Source organism: Lithobates pipiens, unplaced genomic scaffold (assembly GCF_037356315.1).
Source record: "Lithobates pipiens isolate NorthernLeopardFrog02 unplaced genomic scaffold, aLitPip1_a1.2 Scaffold_8, whole genome shotgun sequence".
NCBI classification, from domain to species: domain Eukaryota; kingdom Metazoa; phylum Chordata; class Amphibia; order Anura; family Ranidae; genus Lithobates; species Lithobates pipiens.
The window spans coordinates 372,475,485-372,498,675 of record NW_027507903.1 but is presented as its reverse complement, the minus strand read 5'-3'; the positions used below and the strand labels follow the sequence as shown (position 1 = coordinate 372,498,675).

At 46.0% G+C, this 23,191-nt stretch overlaps 1 protein-coding gene across 1 annotated transcript in view; it reads left to right on the top strand.

Annotated features, from left to right (window-relative positions):
* Positions 1-1,152: 1,152 nt before the first annotated feature.
* LOC143963841 (putative calcium-activated potassium channel subunit beta) overlaps positions 1,153-23,191 on the top strand; it is a 121,602-nt gene continuing 99,563 nt past the window's right edge. The window contains exon 1 of the mRNA XM_077473580.1: positions 1,153-1,308. The gene's annotated coding sequence lies outside the window, so the exon portion shown is untranslated. The remainder of the gene's footprint in view (positions 1,309-23,191) is intronic.

Below are 23,191 nucleotides of genomic sequence, written 5' to 3'. Positions count from 1 at the left end.
ACAGGTGTAACGCAGAGTGGCTGGTATCAGGGGCTGGATGGGGATGGGAACAGCTGAAGTTAACTTTTTACCTTTTTATATATTAACAGGCTGGTGATTGGTTGCTAGGATCACCTGGCAACCAATCACCTGCTGTTTAATGTAAAAGGTTAACTTCTGCGGTTCCCACCCCCATCCAGCCCTGCGATTTCAGCCGCTCGCTGCTGTCCAATAAAGAGGACAGTGGCGAACGTGTCCGCCGGCCAATTAATCATGGGCACTGAGAAGCTAGACAATTAGCAGTTGCGGGCCAGGTGCGGGTTGCCAACCCCTGCTGTGTAACATCTACAAGAATAAAAAAAATGTAGATCACTAATGTGCATGTACAAGCTGTGCTTGTATACAGCATGTGCTGCAACAGCTGAATAAAGGTAAACACATGCGTTGTGCATGTATAATTGTGCAGTTCCACCACTTGTGACTACTTGCAGAAATAATTTTGTTCACTTTTGTTTTTTTTAAATCAGGCCCAGTCAATTTTGGAAAATAAAGAAATGAATAGAAGTCCTCCCTAGTTTCATCTTCTATCCAATAAATTATTATTAATTGTTATAGCTTATGTAACGTAACAAAATTCAGTAGTTCTATTTTAACTAAAAACAAGAGTGATATGATTTGTTACATAAATCATGGAAGGTGACTATACCTATATTGTTCTACTTCTACATGCTAACAGTACTAGCATCTCAGTTACCAATGAAATCAACACTGCTGATAACAATTACTTAGATCAACACCTGTGCTGATAACAGCATAAGCCTAGACCTCTAATGTTTCTTTCCTGCTTACTGATTCCTCTGTACTCTTGCAAATACTCTACGTTTGTGCTTATTTCCCATACATCACACCAGAAGAAATATAGGAAGAACAAGGCTAACTTTCTAAAGTCTTCTATTTTATGTTTGCAGGTTGTTCAGAAGCGTATGGCCTTATTAAAATAAATCACTGCACTTCTAGCTTTTTAATGCATTTAGATATTGTGCCTAGATTACCTATCTACATTTTTTTTTTATTTGTGTGAGGGTTTTAATGGCAGTTTAATTGTTTAAAATCTTAAACAGACCTTTAAGGAAATTCATTGGATTCATACCTTACCATTTATGGCCACACACAGTGTAATCGCTGTGATTAATAGAAGCACAGTGAAGTCAGTCTGAATTTGGAATACCAAGTGCACTGCTCTACTCTTTCATGGGATAGATTGCTTTTTTTTTCCGGGATGTGAGTAGAAAGTGACAAATATCTAAAAGGAAGGAATTACTTCATACTGTAAGTATACTTTCATTAAATTATGCATATATAATAACTTTTAACAAGAATTATAAATGTAATATTTGTGTTTTCTAAAGTATTTTGTGTGCAAAAAAATGTTGCAGTTCAAAAAATTTTCAATGCAGTAATTTCTGCTGTGTTACAAAACATATAGAGTTGTTTAATGAGGCAGCTCCATGAGCAGTGATAATCTATAGCCCATAACATTTCAGTTTGATGTTGGTAGATGAATAAAAGGTGGTTACTGTAAGTATCTTGCACGTTGTTGCTTGCTTTATAGTTGTTCTTCAGTCTGTCTTCAATTATTACTAAAATTTTTATGAGATAAGGTATGTTAATGGATTTATTCAGCTAGGGCCTTCCACCACTTTATGGAAAGACGCCTTACATGGAAACACCAAGTGCAAAATATTCCATATTCTTGATTTGTGTTTTTGTATTTGTGCCATATAACACTTAGCATAAAGTTTACAAATAATATGCCACATTGTCGAGTAATAAAAAAAAATCTCATAAAAGAAGCACAATATAATTTAAGTAGATAAAAATATAATAATGTTATTACAAAATGTAATTGTAAAGCCTCATACACACGGTCGGACTTTGTACAAAATTTTCCATGGACTTTTGTACAAAGGGCGTGGTCCACAAGTTTGTATTGCATACACACGGTCGGACTTTTTGACAACAAACACGAACGTAATGACGTCACAACGTACTGACGCCGCTTCAAAAGAGGACGTTCAATGACTCCAGCGCCACCTTTGGTGAACTTCTGTATTGTAGTCTGATCTTTTGCATTGGTTCTGAGCATGCGTGTTTGTACCTTGTACAAAAGTCCGATGCTTTTGCGTACACACGGTCGGACTTTGCTCCATCGGACTTTTGTTGCCAGAAAGTTTGTCCGTTCGCACAGCCAACAAAAGTCCGATGAAAACAGAAAAAGTTTGTCCGATGGAGCGTACACACAGTCGGATGTTGCTCCAAAACAGCTCAAAAAAGTCCGACCGTGTGTACGGGCCTTAAGTGTTATTATAATGCATGTATTCATTAGTTGCACTAGAAATACTGTTGTGATCTCATACATTGCAACTCAAGAACATATATTTGAAAGTTTGCATGGTACTTTAGAATTACTGACTGACTTTAAGGTGAACTGATAGAACATTTAACCATTATAGCAAAAAATTATTTTAATAGTCAAATATTTTACACATTAAGTTCTAGACATGTGCAGAGTGAAATATTTTGTTTCGGAATTTCGTTTTCGTACGAAAAATAAATTTATTTAGTTACTCCCGAAATTCCTTTTTATTTATTTAGTTTTTCATTAAAAAATTGCATTCGTCCGAAAATCCACATGAATTACGGTCGAATCTGTCTTTGAAGGCTTATGATGTCTGTCGAATGTATAAAGAAGAGTCGACGGAGCTGCTAAACTCTATATAGCATACTTAGTGTGAACTTTAGAACCCTATTAAAGTTTATGGGACTCCAATGTTCAAAATCTAAAGTGCTAATTTTAAAGGCTAATATACAAGTTACTGTCCTAAAAAGTGTTTGGGGACCTGGGTCCTGCCCCAGGGGACATGTATCAATGCAAAAAAAATGTTAAAAACAGACGTTTTTTTGGGAGCAGTGATTTTAATAATGATTAAAGGGAAACAATAAAAGTGTAATATTCCTTTAAATTCCGTACCCGGGGGGGGGGGGGTCTATAGTATGCCTGTGAAGGGGCACATGTTTCCCGTGCTTAGAACTGTCCCTGCACAAAGTGTAATTTCTGCAGGAAAAAAAAGTCTTTTAAAATCACTCGCGGCTATAATGAATTGTCGGCTCCTGTAATACAGAGAACTCTCATTGAAAGTCATTGATAAAAAAAAAAAAGCGTGGGATGCCCCCAAATTCAATTACCAGGCCCTTCAGGTCTGGTATGGATATTAAGGGGAACCCTGCTTCAAATTAAAAAAAAAAAATTGATGTGGGGTTCCCCCTAACTATCCATACCAGACCCTTTATCCCAGCACGCATAAAGGACTTTTTCAAAAGTGTGTTTGTCTTATTTAACTTTTTTTTACACTTTCTTTGTGAAATGGTAGGGGTACTTTTGTACCCCCTTACCATTTCAAACAGGGGGGGCCGGGATCTGGGGGTCCCCTTGTTATAGGGGGCTTCCAGATTCTGATAAGCCCCCCGCCCGCAGACCCCCACAACCATCGGCCAGGGTTGTGGGGATGAGGCCCTTGTCCCCATCAACCCCAAAGCATCCTCCCAAAGTTGAGGGCATGTGGCCTGGTACAGTTCAGGAGGGGGGCCGCTCTCTCGTCCCCCCCTCTTTTCCTGCGGCCTGCCAGGTTGCGTGCTTGGACAAAGGGTCTGGTATGGATAGTTAGGGGGAACCCCACGTCAATTTTTTTTTTTTTATTTGAAGCAGGGTTCCCCTTAATATCCATACCAGACCTGAAGGGCCTGGTAATTGAATTTGGGGGAATCCCACGCTTTTTTTTAATTTATTTTTTTATCAATAACTTTCAATGAGTGTTCTCTGTCTTATGGGAGCCGACAATTCATTATAGCCGCGAGTGATTTTAAAATACTTTTTTTCCTCCAGAAATGACACTTGAAACATGCACCCCTTCACAGGCATACTATAGATACCCCCCAGGTACGAAATTTAAAGGAATATTACACTTTTATTGTTTCACTTTAATCATTATTAAAATCACTGCTCTCGAAAAAACGTCCCTTTTTTTAAAAACTTTTTTTGCATTGATACATGTCCCATGGGGCAGGACCCAGGTCCCCAGACACTTTTTAGGACAGTAACTTGCAGATTAACCTTTAAAATTAGCACTTTAGAATCTTTTCTCTCTGTCAAATCTTTTCTCTCTATGTCAAATATTTTCTCTATATAATCTTGGACTAATAGAGGTAAGGTTAGGCACATTTGACCACAGGTTCAATAGACACAGATTGTTATTGTCAGAGTCACGTCGAATCTCCTATTCTATATCGAACTGTTGTAACAACGAAAATGAAAATAAAGCATTTATTTATGTTGGATCTTTCGTTTTTCGGATTCTGCACTTTCGTTATCGTTTGTCAAAACGAAAATACCTGAAATTCGGACGAAAACGAATGCACATGTCTATTAAGTTCCCAAGCCCTTGTATGGGTGTACATTGTAATAAGCCCAGTGAGAATGGGGCCTAAATGTCAGAGGAGTTATCTAGCAGGTATAAACAATAACCACGTGCCTATCGGGCACTTTTACCCCCTTCCTGCCCAGGTCAATTTTCAACTTTCAGTACTGTCACACTTTGAATGACAATTGTGTGGTCATGCAACACTGTACCCAAACCCAAAATCTCTCTCCTTTTTTTTTTTTTTTTTTCCCACACAAAAATAGCTTTTTTTTTTTTGGTGGTATTTAACCACTTGCTGCCTGCCCTATAGCAGAAACACAGCGGCATAGTGGTTTCAAAATCCCCACAACTATGATCTCGGTAAAGAGTCTCTGACGGAGACTCTTTACCACGTGATCAGCCATGTCCAATCACGGCTGATCACAGTGTAAATAGGAAGAGCCAGTGATCGGCTTTTCCTCACTCGTGTCTGTCAGATGCGAGTAGAGCCGATCGGCTGCTCCTCTGACAGGGGGGGTCTGTGCTGATCGATTATCAGCGCAGCCCCCCGAGGATACCCACACTGGACAACCAGGGATGCTACCAGACCACCAGGGATGCCCAGCACCAGGTATGCCACCCTAGACCACCAGGGATGCCAGTCAGTGCCCACAATGGATGCCAATCAGTGCCCACAATGGGCATCACTGATTGGCATGCATTATTGTTTGGCACTGATTGGCATCCATCAGTACAGTATAATACAATACAATACAATTCCGCCTATCAGTGCCCATCCTATCCATGCCCACATGTGCCATCTTTCCATGCCGCCTATCCATGCCAATCCGTGCCAATTTGTGCCACCTATCAGTGCCCATCCATGTCGCCCATCAGTGCCACCTATCAGTGCCCATCAATGCCACCTCATCAGTGCCACTTCATTGGTGCCACCTCATCGGTGCCCATCAGTGCTGCCTTATCAGTGCCCGTCAGTGCAGACCCATCAGTGCCCATCAGTGAAGGAGAAAAATTACTTATTTACAAAGTTTTGAAACAAACAAAAAAAACATATATTTTTTTTCCAAAATTTTCGTCTTTTTTTATTTGTTTAGCAAAAAATAAAAACTGTAGAGGTGATCAAATACCACCAAAAGAAAGCTCTATTTGTAGGAAAAAAGTTATAACAATTTTATTTGGGTACAGTGTTGTATGACCGTGCAATTGTCATTCAAAGTGCGACAGCGCTGAAAGCTCAAAATTGGTCTGGGCAGGAAGGTGTTTAAGTGCTTGGTATTGAAGTGGTTAATCACCACTGGGTTTTTATTTTTTGCTGAATAAACGAATAAAGACCGAAAATTTCAAAAAACAAAAAAGAAAACTTTGAGGCTGGGTTCACACTATCATGAATTGGATGCGGGTTCTCCGCAAAAAATTTGCAATAGCAGGAGATTTTGACCAATGAAATTAATAAATTACAGCGCTCGCAGTGATGAAAATAATATATCACTAAATACAGTGAAAACAATTCATGAGTAGGTGAATGTCCATATATTGGTGAATGATGTGCTCCAATTATTTAGTGCGATCGTGCTCCAAAACTCGAAGTGTGCCACACTCCCTCTTGTGTCCCCACTCACCGGATGAAATGGACCCCCAGCTTTGCAGTCTAGGGGTCGTTCCGGCTTAGAGTGTTGGCCAGGGGTGGCAAATTCACATCAGGATACAAGGAAATCTCCCATGCTCATGACAGTCATGCGTGGATCATGGTGCCCAAAACGAGATAAAGGAAGGGGAGTATAGTGAGGTACTGTATGGTAAAGGTGTTTATTGTGCAAATTAAAAAAGGTACTTACAAGATGTAGGTTAAAATAAGCATGAATTAGCAAAGGATTGCAATGAGAAGCACCGCGAGTGTATATGTATGTATATGTGTGTGTATATATATATATATATATATATATATATATATATATATATATATATATATATATATATATATATATATATATATATAAATAATAAATAAATAAATATTTAATATATTTCTTTCACAGGAGATTTTAACTGAGTCGCTATGGAGCTGTTTCATATATCTCCGCTGTGGCTCCGGTGCAAATTTGCACAGGAGCCCTCTGCACCATTTGGTCCATATCAGGTCTGTATTCAGCCAAAAATTTGGGCTGAAATTGGACCTGGAAAGGTGAACATGCACCGGACTCCTGCTGTGAGCCACATGCGAAGATAGTTTGTTATAAAAATTTTCAAACGGGTAATTTTTCTCCTTCACTTATGTGCGCTAATGAGCCGCACTGTTAGGTGACACTGACAGCACTTGGGGGCACAGATTGGCAGCACTGGTGGTCACTGTTTTGACTGCACTGATAATCAGGACACTAATAATCAGTGCCTTGATTAATGGATAGATTGATAGCAGCACAGCCATTGGCTCCCGCTGCTATCAATCAAATCCAATGATGCAGGGGCCAAGTCTGGCATTCTGTGTCTATGCACGCAAATGCTGGACTTGGGAGCACAGTTGCAAGGTAACCCGCAGGGAAAGCGCTTCTCCCAGGGGATTTACTGATGCAAGGAGGAGCCGCAAGCGTAACCAGGGGAACAAGGTTTGGGGCCCACTGTGCAAAACAAACTGCACAGTGGAGGTTAATAAGATATGTTTGTTATTTAAAAAAAAAAACACGAATGGTTTACAATCACTTGTACATTACATTGTACAGTTAAAGTGTAATGTGTGGGAAGCTTAAAGCGGAATTCCACCCAAAAGTAGAACTTCTGCTCATTTTGTTTCCTCCCCCCCGGTGCCACAATGGATATTGACGGTTCGGCTCCCTCCTCTTCCCCCTGCCAGTAGAAAAGTGTAGCGGAGATTGGGCATGGGCAGTAGGGTTCCCGGCATGAAGCCGAAAGGCTGCAGTACTGGGTTCTGTTACCCGTAATGGCGGTGGCAGCACCCAACAGCTGATGGAAACATCAGCTGCGGTGCTGACATTGCTGGACTCCAGGACAGGTAAGTGTCCTATTATTAAAAGCTAGCAGCTGCAGTATGTGTAGCTGCTGGATTTTTATTTTTGCATCGTTGGGCGGACCTCCGCTTTAACCAGTTCCATACTGGGCCTATTCTGGCACTCCTCTTCTACGTGTAAAAATCATAATTTTGTTTGCTAAAAAATTACTCAGAACCCCCAAACTTTAAATGTGTTTTTCTTAGCAGAAACTCTGGGGAATAAAATGGCGGATGTCACGCGGTATTTGCACAACAATGTTTCAAACACGTTTTTTTTTTGGGGGGGGGGGGACTGTTTCATCAATTAAATACCAAACCTGTAAAGTTAGCCCAATTTTTTTATATAATGTGAAAGATGATGTTACGCCGAGTAAATAGATGCCTAACATGTCACGCTTTAAAATTGTGCACACTTGTGGAATGGTGCCAAACTTTGGTACCAAAAAATCTCCATAGGCGCCTCTTGAATTTTTTTTACAGGTTACCAGTTTAGAGTTACATAGGAGGTCTAGTGCTAGAATTGTTTCTCTCACTCTAATGCTTGCAGAGATAACTCACATGTGTGATTTGAACGGCGTTTACATATGTGGGCGAGATTTGTGTGTGAGTTCGCTTCTGCAAGCACATGGGCTTTTATTTATATATTATAATATTTTTATTTATTTATTTTACACTTTGTCTTTAAATTATTATTATTTTTTTTTTTTTGATCACTTTTATTCCTATTACAAGGAATGTAAACATCCCTTGTAATAGGAATGGTGAGTGACAGGTCCTCTTTGTGGAGAGATGTGGGATCTATAAGACCCCACATCTCTCCTCCAGGCTGGAAGATTGAGATGAAAAAAAAAGAAAAAAAAGACCGATCTTTTTGATTTCAGCCGAGATCTTGGCTTTGTTTACTTTCGCACCCGGGCCTCTGAAGGTAATAGAGATAACTGGGGACCATCTGGTCACCGGAAATCTCTATGATCATCATTCATTTACCCGGGACACAGATGGCACAGGTGAGCCAAGAGAAGCACCGGAGGGCGGCAGAAGGGGGGGGGGATGTCCCTTCCCCACATCTGTAAGGACGATCAAGTGGCTGAACTGCTGCCATGATTGTTCTTACGGTGTTGCCAGCTCTAAAAGATGATATCTGAGTGATGCCTGTGGCTGCAGGCATCGTTCAGATATCCCCACTGAAAGTCAAAGATGTCATATGACGTCCTTGGGCTGGAAGTGGTTAAAGTGACACTGTCAGGAAAATAACGTTTTTCAAAAAAGGTTTTACCCACAAATGAAGATAATACTTTCCTTTCCCACTGCTTGCGCTCCGTGGTTCCTCCTGTTTGCCTCCACATCACTACAGAATACTGTAGTGGTATAGAGGATGGCAGAATGAACCACTCAGCACAGTGAGGGACAGCAGATCAATGCTCCTGGAAGTATCAATTTCTCCTCGGACCTCATTATAAGATTTTTCTTCTAGCCTAGTACACATTGACTGAATGTAGGGAGGCATCAGCTGGTTCAATGAAAACTAGCCAACATTCGACCTGTGTGTACCGCAGTCGGTCCAACAGAAGTCGGCCAGTGTCCTGTCGGATAATGCCTCCGATGATCTGCGCAGGGCGTAACGTCACTCCAGCTGATATGTTGATCAGCTGGCGTGACGTCAACACTGTGCATGCGCAGATCATCGAAGGCATTATCCGACGATCTGCAAACCGTGGAAGGAGAATCGAATTGTCACATTCTGCCTTGCTGTCTGTCTCTGTGCATGAGCAACAAAATCCGCATCAACCCAAATCTACCTTGCAACACACTCAAATCTGCCCAACAACAATAATCTTCTGCCTGTGACTCTGTCTATGACGTCGCTCATGTGCAGAAAGAGCGGTTTGACTCTCCCTCTGCGCTTTGCAGCTTGTCGGATCATGCCTCAGACTATACACAGTGTTGATGTCATGCCAGCTGATCAACATCTTATCATCTGGAGTGACGTTACGTCCTGTACAAGTGCAGATTTTTGGAGGCTTTATGAGATGCACTATTTAACAGAACACAAGCTTCTGTCAAAGGGGCATGTCTGAAGGTCTGCCGCTCAGCTTCTGGCCGTTTCCCTGTCAGAACACAATAGAATAGCAGGGGAGATAGTTGTACTAATGTTGGATAGTTAGTACAGAACCTCCTCCTGAGCTGTCAGTTCCTCCTTTTTTTTTTTTCAGACCTACTGGGTTTCAAAAGAAAAAAATACTACTAGTGTGTACTGGGCTTAAGGTAGCATTCAGGGGTGTGGTGTGGCTCTCCTCTTTGGCAGGGAGATCTAGGGAGTGAAAAGAAAAACTACTATGGTGTAGTAGTTTGACAGATAATTGGATGAAATATAGGGAGAGAAGGTAAAATGCAATGGTGTACTCACATCTATATGGGAGATCTGACAACCTGGAGTGAAAGCCTTCAGGGAATATAACTGAAATGGATATTTTGATGATAGGCAACTCCTATCCTCATATTGATTAGTGGTTCCAAATTAATAACTACTGCAGTAGGGAACAGACACAAAAGATACGCTCAGCATCTTTCCAAATAACCGTTCTCCTTTATTATGACGCATTTGAAGGCTTTTATACACATGATTACGTAGGTATCACATTAATATTACAATTGTACATTTATGGTAACAAGGGGCGTTACATAGGCAGGCTTATTCTAATCAGAACTCGAAAGAATGCAAAACATGTACTGAAAACATTATTAGTGCCGTGTGCACAGTGAGGGCATTGTGCAATACATATAAAATAGAATACAATTATATACAGAACCTACAAATTTCCATTACAATAACTGACTAGAATATGACTGTAAAGCCTGGTTCAACCCAGTGAGCTGAACAAAAAAAACCTGACAGTTCAGGTCTGAGCCACAGTACTAACTATGCAATGTTGGTACAACAATCTCCACTGCTGCTCTATTGTGTTCTGACAGGAGGGACTGGGAGAACACTCTGATCAGTGTTCTCAGCCATTGGCTGGAAAGGCTGACTGGGAGCCAATCGGCAGACCATTTTCGGTCATGCCCCTTCGGAGCGGCTGTAGTACAGATGGGCCATATGTCACCTGGTTTTTATTGAACCAGCCAATGCTGTCTGACATTTGTCCCGTGTGTGCTAGGCTTTAGGTCACTCTCTCAATGCTTGGTGGAGTGGTCTGGGTAATCCTAAACTCTGGTTTCAGGATTCTGGTGTTTTCACAGTAAAAGGTCTATGAGTGCCAGGGCTGGGCTTTTAGCAGCTCCCGTCTCTGTGCTCAGGCAGCTCAGCTGCCAGACAATTGTCAGCAATCATTGATCCTCACGTGGCTTACCTGGTTATCATTACCTGCTACATCCAGCCCCTTCTGGATATTTACCCTGCCTTTGCCTTGGTTAAACCTATCTGGAGATTCTCTGCTGTGTTCCTGATGAAGACTTTGCCCGTACCTTTTGGTTCCTTATCCTGTTCTGCTGCCTCCGACTATGCTAATCTTTGGTTTCCTGATTTACTGGCTTGTCTGACTATCCGCTTTGGCTTCCGATCCCTGGCTATGTTTTGACCAAGTTTACTGTTCTATACCATTTTTACCATTCTACTAAAAGGTGTAATTTATATTTATTTTTTTTACTGCATTTTCTGTCCCAGTCTGATATATGGTTCCAAAGGCCATGAATTCAGAAGATGCAGGCAATCCACCTAGTGGTTATTTTTCTCCCTTCGTCTTTCAGGACAGCACCTGGAGAGAGCGCAGCTCCACCCACTTTCCCAGGAAACACTGCAGATCACTTTAAAAGACCGGACACTTCCACCATGGCCTCAGTTGTAGTGTTTCCTCCGGCCATGGTGGAAGCGCTGCAGGGAACCAAGGGGTGCTGCGCTCTCTCCAGGTGGGGAGGGTTTGAGGCATGCCACTGTTGCGCGGTTGGTACAGACCTGGCCAAGCTTCCTCTCTTCACGCGCGGGGGTCGCTTCGGTGCCCGCTCTCCTTCATACCCAGGGGGGTCAGGCTGTGGAGGTTCCTCCTTCCTTAGACCGGCGGCTGGGTTTGGTACGCGGCCGAGATTCATATCTCGCGCCGTTCGTCAGGCTCATGCCTTCCGGGTCCGGATGGCGAGTGCGTCATTTCCGGCCGGGGGCGGAACTTTCGACGGCGCGACGCGGCTTCCGGTTCCGGCCGCTGGAACGCAGGGAGAGGGGGCCGGTCTCCTCGGCTGACATAACTTCCGGGAGGCGCGGAATTCAAACAGATAAAGCGCCCAGACGCCATTCGATCCTCACTGACGATGGAGGAGGATCAATCGGCGGTGGCAGGAGCAGGAGCCACAATTGTCAGCCAGGCTCAGGTTAGCAGAGGCAGCGGTCTCTGTCATTGATGTTAGAGCTTGTTTGTTTTTTCTCCCTTCCTGACTTGAGGAAGCCTGCAGCATTGTTTTCCTAGAAATGTTATGTAGGAATAATGCTTTCAATGTTTGTTTAGTGAGTCTGTGGGGGGATTCACTGGCTGAAGAGCAAATAGAATGTGAAATCAGTTAAAATCTGTTCTATTTGGCAGCATATCTTCCTGTGTCTACTTTGTGTTTTGTAACTCAGGTTTGGCATCTTTTTTCTTGGTATATTTCAGAAAGCAAAAGAAAAGACCAAGCATGTGTCCCCTCCTAGCAAGAGGAGGTGCCCATCATGTAGAAATGTTCTAAAAGATTCTTGGACTAAGGTGCTATGCAGGTCCTGCATAAGCGACTTAGTCAACGAAGAAGCAGCCTCCAGTACCCCTGCGTCTCAGCAGGGAGAGCTACTAAGTTCTTTCAGGAAAGAATTATCAGACACTTTTGAATCTTTCCGGTCTTATTTAGACAGACGCCCAGCTGCGGGCGGTAGCTCAGCGCCCCGTTCACACTCATCAGCACCTGCACCCAGGGGGGGCAGTGACTCGGAGGAGGAGGAGGAGGAACACGCTATGTCCTCTGTTTCAGAGGAGGAGGCCGAGGAAGCAAAGGAGGCTTCCGCTTCTTCATCCCGGTATAAGTTATCCTTGGAGGAGGTGGATGACTTACTGAAAAATATCCACACGACTCTAAATATCACAGAGGATAAGGCCCAACTGTCACTACATGACAAGATGTTTCAGGGTTTGGGCGAGGTGAAACGCAGAGTTTTCCCTGTGCATAAGTTTCTATCCGAAACTGTCAAGAAGGAATGGAGAGACCCTGAGAGGCCTCCTTTCTTTTCTAGGTCTCTCAAACGCAGGTTCCCCTTTGAGGAGGATAGCTCACAGGTGTGGAACAAGAAACCTAAGCTCGACGCAGCCTTTTCCCAGGTCTCAAGGAATACGGACCTTGCGTTCGAGGACATGGGTATCCTCAAGGATCCCATGGACAAAAGAGCTGATTCCCTGCTAAGGAAGGCCTGGGACTCAACATTAGCAAACCTCAAGCCAGCAATGGCTTCAACTGTAGTAGCCAGAAATTTAGAGCACTGGCTAGAACAGCTAAAAGATCATATTGAGGCAGGAACACCTAGAAAGGACCTGCTCGATACTTTGCCTGTTCTCTTAAAGGCAGTAGGGTATATGGCGGATGCCTCGGCAGAGTCAATTAAAATGTCAGCCAGGTCCTCAGCCCTTATAATCTCAGCCCGTAGGGCCTTATGGGTTAAGACATGGGCAGGAGATACTGCCTCAAAAGCCAAGTTATGTGGTCTTCCGTTCGAGGGAGACTTGGTATTCGGCCCTGACCTCGAAGCTATTCTGGATAGAACGGCTGACAAAAAGAAGGGTTTTCCTCCTAAAAAGAAGGTGATTCCCCAGAGCACAAAGAATTTTCGTGCTTTTCGAAAAACCTCTGAGACCAAAGAGACAGGATATAGGAGGCCCTGGAAGCCTCAGAGGGGAAGGGGCAAGTCGGGAGTGTTATTCCGTCCCCCTACCCCAAACCCAAAAAACCAGTGACAGTCTTCCAGCTGTGGGAGGGAGGTTACAGGCCTTCCTTCCACAGTGGAAGTCAGTGACGGACAGTCTGTTTATCCTCAGTATAATAGAAAGGGGTTACAGACTGGAATTCGATCACTGCCCTCCCGCACAGTTTTACGTAACCCAGGCTCCTCAGGACTCAGAGAAGTCCGTAGCCATGATCTCTATTCTGGGGGAACTGATGCAGCAAAAAGTGATCATGGATGTTCCCCCCGAGGAGAGGGGATTGGGCTGTTACTCACACATTTTTCTTGTAAAAAAACCATCGGGCAAATTCAGACTGATCCTGAATCTGAAGATTTTAAACAAATCAATCAAATACAAAAGATTCAGGATGGACACAATCTTCTCGGTAAAGAGTCTTTTGATGCCAAACTGTTTTATGGCGTCCATAGACTTAAGAGATGCATATCTCCATGTGCCCATGGCCATAGCTTCACAGAAGTATCTGAGGTTTGCACTCAGGACGGGAGGCTCGGTGATACATCTCCAGTTCAGAGCTCTCCCGTTCGGTCTATCCTCATCCCCAAGGATATTTACCAAGATCGTAGCAGAGGCCCTAGCCCCCCTCAGGGTAGAAGGTATATCAATCGTTCCATACTTGGACGACCTTCTAATCTTTGCCAATACAAAACAGCTATTGGAGAGGGACCTGGGGAGAACAGTAAGACACTTAGAGGGCCTCGGATGGCTAATAAACAGGGAAAAATCAAGCATGATTGCATCCCAGTCGATAAAAGTCCTGGGGTACACCATCGACTCCAGGCAGGAAAGGATTTTTCTACCAGTAGAGAAGATAGAAAAGGTCAAGAGTGCTGTGAAGAGGACCCAGACAAACCTGCCTATCTCTGTCAGGGCAGCCATGTCTGTATTGGGCCTCCTCACATCATCCATTCCCGCGGTACAGTGGGCACGCTTGCATGCAAGGGAGCTCCAACAGGCAATTCTGACAAATTGGTCCTACGGGGACTCCCTGGAGAAACAATTCAAGATGCCCCCTCAGGTCCAGAGAAAGCTCTGGTGGTGGAGGGATCACTCAAATCTGGACAAAGGTCTACTTTGGTGTTTTCCGGTAGACCTGAGGCTGACTACAGATGCAAGCTCCTGGGGGTGGGGTGCCCACCTAGAAGGGCAGATGGCCCAGGGGAACTGGACAGTCAGGGAGTCCAGGAGGTCCTCCAACTGGAGGGAACTCAGGGCCATTCTGCTCGGGCTATGGGCCTTCAAGAGAGTGGTTCAGGGACTCCATGTCCAGATCCTTTCCGACAACGCCACAGCTGTATCATATATAACAAGGCAGGGGGGCACAAGGAGCAAGGTGCTGCTATCCTTGGCCAGCCAGATTCTGTCATGGGCAGAGGGCAACCTGAGGTCCATATCAGCAGTGCACCTCAAAGGGGACCTGAATGTGGTAGCAGATTTTCTGAGCAGGGAAAAAGTTCGGGAATCAGAATGGAGTCTGAACCACGAAGTTTTTCAAGAGCTGACTGTGAGATGGGGCCTACCTCAGATAGACCTATTTGCGTCACGAAGCAACAACAAGGTGAGGGCCTTCTTCTCTTTAAACAAACAAGATCAGGCAAGCGGACTCGATGCCCTAGCACACCCGTGGGATTTCCACCTGTGCTACGCTTTTCCCCCCTTTCAATTGATCCCTCTGGTTCTAAAGAAATTGCAGGGGGAATCCACGAGTCTAATCCTAGTGGCCCCCTTCTGGCCCAAAAGGTCATGGTTTGCTACCATACAGAGGATGGCGGTGGGACCCCACTGGGTTCTTCCGCTTCGAAAGGATCTCCTAACCCAGGGACCTCTTCAGCATCCGAACATCGGGCAACTCAATTTGACCGGGTGGTTACCTAGGAGCAAATTTTGAAGAGAAAAGGGTTATCTGATAAGTTAGTCACAACCCTCCTAGGAAGTAGAAAAGATACTACTAGGGCAATTTATTTTAAAACATGGAAACGGTTTAACTCCTGGTGCCTATCAAAGGAATTTCCTCCCCAGGAGATTTTTTCAGTTCTTGAATTTCTCCATGAGGGCATGGAACTAGGGTTGGCAGCCAGTACCCTAAAGACACAGGTGGCTGCTTTATCGGTTTTCCTTGAGAGACGATTATCTCAGGAACAGCTTATTATTCGATTTTTTAAAGCTCTGGCCAGAGCTAGGCCCGTGCCATTTAAGTTCTTCCCTAAATGGGACCTGTCCTTGGTTCTACGGGCATTGACAAAGGAACCTTTTGAACCCCCAGCAGCAACGACTCTCAGGTTGTGGTCGCTTAAGTTGGTCCTTTTAGTGGCCATTACATCTGCTAGAAGAGTAGGCGAACTACAGGCCTTATCAATAGTGGAGCCTTTCTGTTGCATATTCCCGGACCGGGTTGTTCTTAAAACTGACCCGGACTTCCTTCCAAAGGTCTCAACAGCCTTCCATAGGACGCAAGAAATAGTTCTACCCACCTTTTGTCCTTCACCTGCAAACGCTACAGAGAAATCTTTCCATACCCTAGATGTTAGAAGGTGTCTATTACACTATCTAGAGATCACAAGTGAGTTTAGGAAGTCAAACTCCCTTTTCATAGCGTTCTCAGGACCACGGAAGGGCTATAGTGCGTCCAAAAATACTATAGCTAGGTGGCTACGAATGGCTATTAGGGAAACCTATAGTGCATCCGGGGTTGAACCCCCCGCAGGGGTTGTCGCCCATTCTACTCGGGCAGTAGCAACTTCCTGGGCGGAAAGAGCAGGAGCCTCTCCGAATCGAATCTGTAAAGCGGCTACGTGGACAAGCTTCACCACCTTCACACGCCACTACAGGTTGGACCTGCTCTCAGCTTCAGACCAGGCGTTTGGCAGAAAGGTTCTGCAGGCGGTGGTCCCTCCCTAGAGTAAGTACTCTCTTATCATCTCCAGGTGCTGTCCTGAAAGACAAAGGGAGAAAAACCCTAGTTAGACTTACCGGTAACGGTATTTCTACGAGTCTTTCAGGACAGCGCCGATGACCCACCCTATATTGTGTTTGATAAATGTGGTGTTATTGCTATGTTTTCTGCTTATTTAATTTCAGCATGGCGGAGGTACTCTATGAACAACTGAGGCCATGGCGGAAGTGTCCGGTCTTTTAAAGTGATCTGCAGTGTTTCCTGGTAAAGTGGGTGGAGCTGCGCTCTCTCCAGGTGCTGTCCTGAAAGACTCGTAGAAATACCGTTACCGATAAGTCTAACTAGGGGTTTTTTTTTCCAGATTGGATGAGCAAGACCACCCCATGGATCAGTTTTCCATGGTGTTACAGACGCTCCTGATTCGTACTGCTCACCTGGATCCTCCCACTGTGGCTGTTCCAGTGCAACCAGTGTTGCGGGCCGTCCCAGACTGCTGCTCCAGTCTCTGTGCAGGCACCCACTTTGATTATTACCTCTCTAAGAGGTTTGCCTGGTTTGGGGGTGATCCAGCTCAATGCAGAGGGTTTGGGATATACTTAGAGATGCTGCCCCAGGTGTTCTACATGGATAGAAGCAAAGTATGCTTTATTATTTCTTTGCTTTCTGAGCCTTGGCTTGGGCAAATCCTCTATGGGAGACCATGGGCGTCCGCAGAACTTTTTCCGGGGGGGGCATCATTTCAAGGCCACTCATGCTCCGCCCCTTTTTGACAATCTCATGAAAATCTTTCCACTGGTAATACATATGTGTTATATAACAGATAATTCATCTTCACTTTGTATTGGAAGTTACTCTGGCAGCTGTGTTCCATGCCCATATAGCCTAGAGAATGTACATCTTTTTACATTGCAATACATCTGTTGTGGCCATATTTTGATCTGATACTGTCACTGTATAGGCTGTTTTTATCAAGATAAAAAATATGGCAACAACAGATGTATTGCAATGTAAAAAGATGTACATTCTCTAGGCTATATGGACATGGTACGTAGCCACCTGAGTAACCTTGCGGACGCCCATGCTTTCAAAAACCAGCCCTGGAAAAAATTTCATACCAGCCTCACAGCATTATTATACCAGCCCAACAGCATAACGTCATTATTTTCTTGTTCATGAAAGGGAAAACCATACATTTTAAAGCACATTTGATGAAGAGAGTATTAGATATAGATATGAAATCACATAGGGCTTTATATATATATATATATATATATATATATATATATATTAAAATTCCAGTTAATAGTGGTAAGTGATCAATCATCAGGGGGACCCCAGAAACTCAGAACGTGGAGAGTACTGGGGGGGTACAAAGAGCAGGGGGGAGTGGAGAGCAATTGGGGGGAGCTTGAGAGCACCAGTGGGGGCCAGAAAGCACGGGGGACTGGAGAGCACTATGGGGGGTGGAGAGCACATGGGTGGGAGCAAAATGCAGGGGGAGTGGAGCGTACAGGGGTGGGGAGTGGAGAGTGCTGGGGGGAGCCAAAAAGTACAGGGGTGGAGAGCACGGAGGGTAGAGAGCACTGGGGGGGCTGGAGAGCACTGGGGTGGGGGCTGGAGAGTGATGGGGAGAGCTGAAGAGCACTGGGGGGGAGAAAGAACAGGGGGGAGAGCACTGGGGGGAGTGGAGAGCACCGAGGGGAGAGCACTGGGGGGAAAAGAACAGGGGGAGAGAGGAGAGCACTGGGGGAGTGGAGGGCACTGGGGGGGGAGCACTGGAGGGAGTGGAGAGCACTGGAGGGGAAAGAACAGGGGGGAGAGCACTGGGGGGAGAACAGGGGGAAGAGCACTGGGGAGGAGAACGGGGGGAGAGCACGTAGGGGAAAGGACTGGGGGGAGTGGAGAGCACTGTGGGGGGAGCACTGGGCGGAGTGGAGAGCACTGGGGGGAACAGGGGGGAGATCATTGGGGGGGAGAACGGGGGGAGAGCACTGGGGGGAACAGGGGGGAGAGCACTGGGGGGGAAAGCACTGGGATGGTGGCTAGAGAAGGATGGGTAGAGCTGGAGAGCAGCAAGAACAGGGGAGGAGAAAACGGGGGGGGGGGGGCAGGAGAGTGTGATGGTGAAGGAGAGCACTGTGGGGGGGACAGGAGAGTGTGGTGGTGGAGGAGAGCACTGGAGGGGGTGGCAGGAGAGTGTGGTGGTAGAGACCACTGGGGGGGGGCAGGAGAGTGTGGCGGTGGAGGAGAGCACTGGGGGGGGGGCAGGAGAGTGCAGTGGTGGAGGAGAGCACTGGGGGGAGGGGCAGGAGAGTGTGGTGGTGGAGGAGAGCACTGGGGGGCAGGAGAGTATGGTGGTGGAGGAGAGCACTGTGGGGGGGGGGGGGGGCAGGAGAGTGTGGTGGTGGAGGAGAGCACTGGAGGGGGTGGCAGGAGAGTGTGGTGGTGGAGGAGACCACTGGGGGGGCAGGAGAGTGTGGCGGTGGAGGAGAGCAATGGGGGGGGCAGGAGAGTGCGGGGGTGGAGGAGAGCACTGGGGGGGGCAGGAGAGTGCGGTGGTGGAGGAGAGCACTGGGGGGGGGGGCAGGAGAGTGTGGTGGTGGAGGAGAGCACGGTGGTGGAGGAGAGCATGGGGAGGCAGGAGAGTGAGGTGGTGGAGGAGAGCCCTGGGGGGGGGCAGGAGAGTGTGGCGGTGGAGGAGAGCTCTGGGGGGGGCAGGAGAGTGCGGTGGTGGAGGAGAGCACTGGGGGGGCAGGAGAGTGCGGTGGTGGAGGAGAGCACTGGGGGGGCAGGAGAGTGCGGTGGTGGAGGAGAGCACTGGGGGGGCAGGAGAGTGTGGTGGTGGAGGAGAGCACTGGGGGGGCAGGAGAGTGCGGTGGTGGAGGAGAGCACTGGGGGGGGGGGGCAGGAGATTGTGGTGGTGGAGGAGAGCACGGTGGTGCAGGAGAGTGCGGTTGTGGAGGAGAGCACTGCAGCCCCCCCCCCTCGATCCTCCTATCCAGGCACTGTAGCACGGATGGACATCTACTCCTCTAGATGGCTGTGTTCGGCGGCCGCTCTGTAACACAGTCCCACCCCCCCAGACAGCTCGGGTGTGATAGGCGGAACGTTGATTCTATCTACTATCACACGAGCTGGTCTGGGGGGGGCGGGACTGTGTTACAGAGCGGCCGTCGAACATAGCCATCCAGCGCTGTGATCCAGAGGAGAGAGCGGAGGATGCAGCCGCAAGCGGACTCAGAAAAAAAAATGCAGCATGGCGGCAGCGGCAACACCTTGGGGATTCCAGGGGGGGTCTTGACCCCCCTTGCCCCCTGCTGCGGACGCCCATGTGGGAGACACTATTGTCCTGAGTTACCCAGAGTTTGTGGCTTCCTTTTGAAAGGGTATTAGACATTCCCACACATTCCATTTCTGTGGCCCAGATCCTCATGTCCATCAAACAGAGTACAAGAACTGTTGACGATTACGTCCTTGAATTCCGTAATGAGGTCTTAGTTGCTGATTTTTCCCATGGTCTCTTGGATAACATTAACCACTTTCAGACCGGACCAATTTGCTGGTCAAAGACCAGACCACTTTTTGCGATTCGCGACTGCGTCATTTTAACTGACAATTGCGCGGTCGTGCGACGTGGCACCCAAACAAAATTGATGTCCTTTTTTTCCCACAAATAGAGCTTTCTTTTGGTGGTATTTGATCACCCCTGAGGTTTTTATTTTTTGCGCTATAAACAAAAATAGAGCGACAATTTTGAAAAAAACGCATTATTTTTTACTTTTTGTTATAATAAATATCCCCCAAAAATATATAAAAAAACATTTTTTTCCCTCAGTTTAGGCCGATACGTATTCTTCTACATATTTTTGGTAAAAAAAATCGCAATAAGCGATTATTGATTGGTTTGCGCAAAAGTTATAGCGTTTAAAAAATAGGGATAGTTTTATAGCATTTTTATTAATAATAATTTTTTTTTTTTTACTAGTAATGGCGGCGATCAGCGATTTTTATTGTGACTGCAACATTGTGGGGGACCCATCGGACATTTTTGACACATTTTTGGGACCATTGTCATTTATACAGTAATCACTGCTATATAAATGCAGTGATTCCTGTGTAAATGACACTGGCAGTGAAGGGGTTAACCAGTGGGTGGCAGTGTAGGGTTTAAGTGTTCCTAGGGGTGTGTTACTAACTGTGGGGGGGTTGGACTTTAATTTAGTGAACACTGATCTCTGCTCCAATCACATGGAGCAGAGATCAGCGTCACTAGTTGCTAGGCAGAATGGAGAAATGCTGTTTACAACGGCATTTCTTCATTTGGCCGCTCCGTGAGACGATCGCGGGTATGCCCGCGGCGATCGAGTCTGCGGGTCCCGCGACCGGACGCACGGGGGTCCCGACCAGCGCGGGAGCGCGCCGCCGCCGCCGCGCTCCCGATGGCAGGGCGGCAAATTTAAAGGGACGTACATGTACGCCCATTTGCCTGCCCGTGCCATTCTGTCGACGTACATCGTCGTGCGCTGGTCGGCAAGTGGTTAAAGATGAGATAGCAGACTGAGACATACAGATCTGGAGAAGTTGATCGCGTTTGCCATTCTCATTGACTCCAGACTCAGAGAGAGACCTTCCTTTTTAAGGAGCACTTGCGGGAGCCTCCTGTACGTTTTTGGGTCCGAGATTTTCAGTCCCACCAATGCCTCCCTTCCCTCCCATGCCTCGTGGTACTGAGTCCGCCAGTGACGTAGAACCCATGCAGTTCGGTGGTGGAGAGGGCCTTTAAGAGGAGGGAGAGGTGCCTTAATTGTGGCCAGGCAGGTCACTTTTTGAAGGCTTGTCCTACCCGTCCTGGGAAACACTGGCACCTGAGGTCCTGTAGGGGACAGACCTTAGGTGGCTTTGTTACATCCCCAGTTATCCTGAAGGATAAGCCTCTAGTTCTGATTACCCTTTCTTGGTCTGAGTTGTCCATCAATACACAGGCTCTAATGGACTCTGGGACTGCAGGCCTGTTCATAGATAGTGCCTTTGTGTTTAAGCACTTGATTCCACTGCAGCTTCATGCCACTTCACTTGCCATTGAGGCTATTGATGGGAGACCTCTACAACCTGCCCATGAGACTTCTCTGTTGACCATGGCTGTAGGGGCTCTGCATCATGAGATAATCCAATTCCTAGTAATTTCCTCACCTCATTAACCGGTGGTCATTGGTTATCCTTGGTTACAGAGGCACAACCCCTCATTCGATTGGCATTGTGCTGAGGTTTTTTCCTCATCGGCACAATGCAATAAAACATATTTTCAGAAAGTGATTAAGGTCTTGTGCACCTCTTCACTCTCCTCCATGCCAGAGGAGTACCTCAAATTTAGCGATGTCTTTGACAAAGGTCAAGCCGGTAGTCTGCCTCCACACCAAACGTATGATTGCACAATTGATCTTCAACCCGGTGCCATTCCTCCTGGTGGTCGGGTCTACCCCTTAACATAAAATATGCCCATCAGAGTGCCCTTTACATAAAATGTGCCCATCAGCATGCTACTTATTTTTAAGGGTCAGGCTGATGGGCATATTTTATGTTAAGGGGTACTCTGATGGGCATAACAAAATGTGCCCATCCGTGTGCTCCTTAGCATAAAATGTACCTATTAGCGTTGCTCTTAAAATAAAATATGCCCATCAGAGCAAATAAGTAGCATGCTGATGGGCACATTTTATGTTATGGGACACTCTGATGGGCACATTTCATGTTAAGGGGCACTCTGGGCACAACAAATTATGCCGATCAGTGTGCCCCTTAACAAATTATGCCCTTCAGTGTGCAGGAAACATGTGTCCCACATACCTTGAGCTCAGGAGTAGTCAGTAGGGATGGCCGAATTGTTCGCCCGGCGGTCGGTTTGCGGCGAATTTCGGCTGTTCGCCCGATCAGCGGACTATTGCCGCCGTTCGCCCGGCGGACTTACGTGTTTACTGTGTAAAAAAACTTTGACCTATGATGACACATCCATCATGTGGTACAGGACAGCCAATTGAGACATTACAGCACATGGACACTTGGACATCCCCCCTAACTTATAAATAGACCCGATCCGGCGGCCATTTTACATTCTTTCTACTGTCACTATAGGGAGAGGTTGCTGTGTGGAGCAGGGAGAGACTGCAGTGACCCAAATCGCTACCTATTAGGTCCACAAAAGTTCTTTTAAGGACTAGTATGGTATAGGTGTAGTTCAGGATATAGGTTTGAGGCACTGCTATTCAAGTCATTGTTGCAGCAGATTGTCTTTTCTCAGTGCAGATAGGGACAGATAGGACGCTGTGTGTTGCAGAGAGGGACAGTCAGTTTAATCATTAGCTGGTACTATTAGGTCCACAAAGGTCCTTTTCAGGACTGGTATGGTGTAGTAGTACAGGATATAGTTTTGAGTGCTATTCAAGTTATTGTTGCAGCAGCCTGTGTTTTGTCAGTTTAAATAGGGACAGACAGGAAGCTGTGCGTGGCAGTGAGGGACAGTCAGTTTAATCATTAGCTGTTACTATTAGGTCCACAAAGGTCCTTTTCAGGACTGGTATGGTAATAGGGTTGTACACGTATAATATTCTTTCTTCCAAATATAGAAAGGATATTATACTTGACTGCTGCCCTTCTGCTGCAGTAGTCCTTTATGAGTATAGGGACTGAGGTACAGTCTGCTAATCACAACCTACTAGTTCCACAAAGGTCCTTCTAAGGACTGGTAAGATATAGCGTACTACAGTATATAGGGTTGAGTGAGGTACAGTCTGCTAATCACAACCTACTAGTTCCACAAAGGTCCTTATAAGGACTGGTAAGGTATAGTGTACTACAGTATATAGGGTTGAGT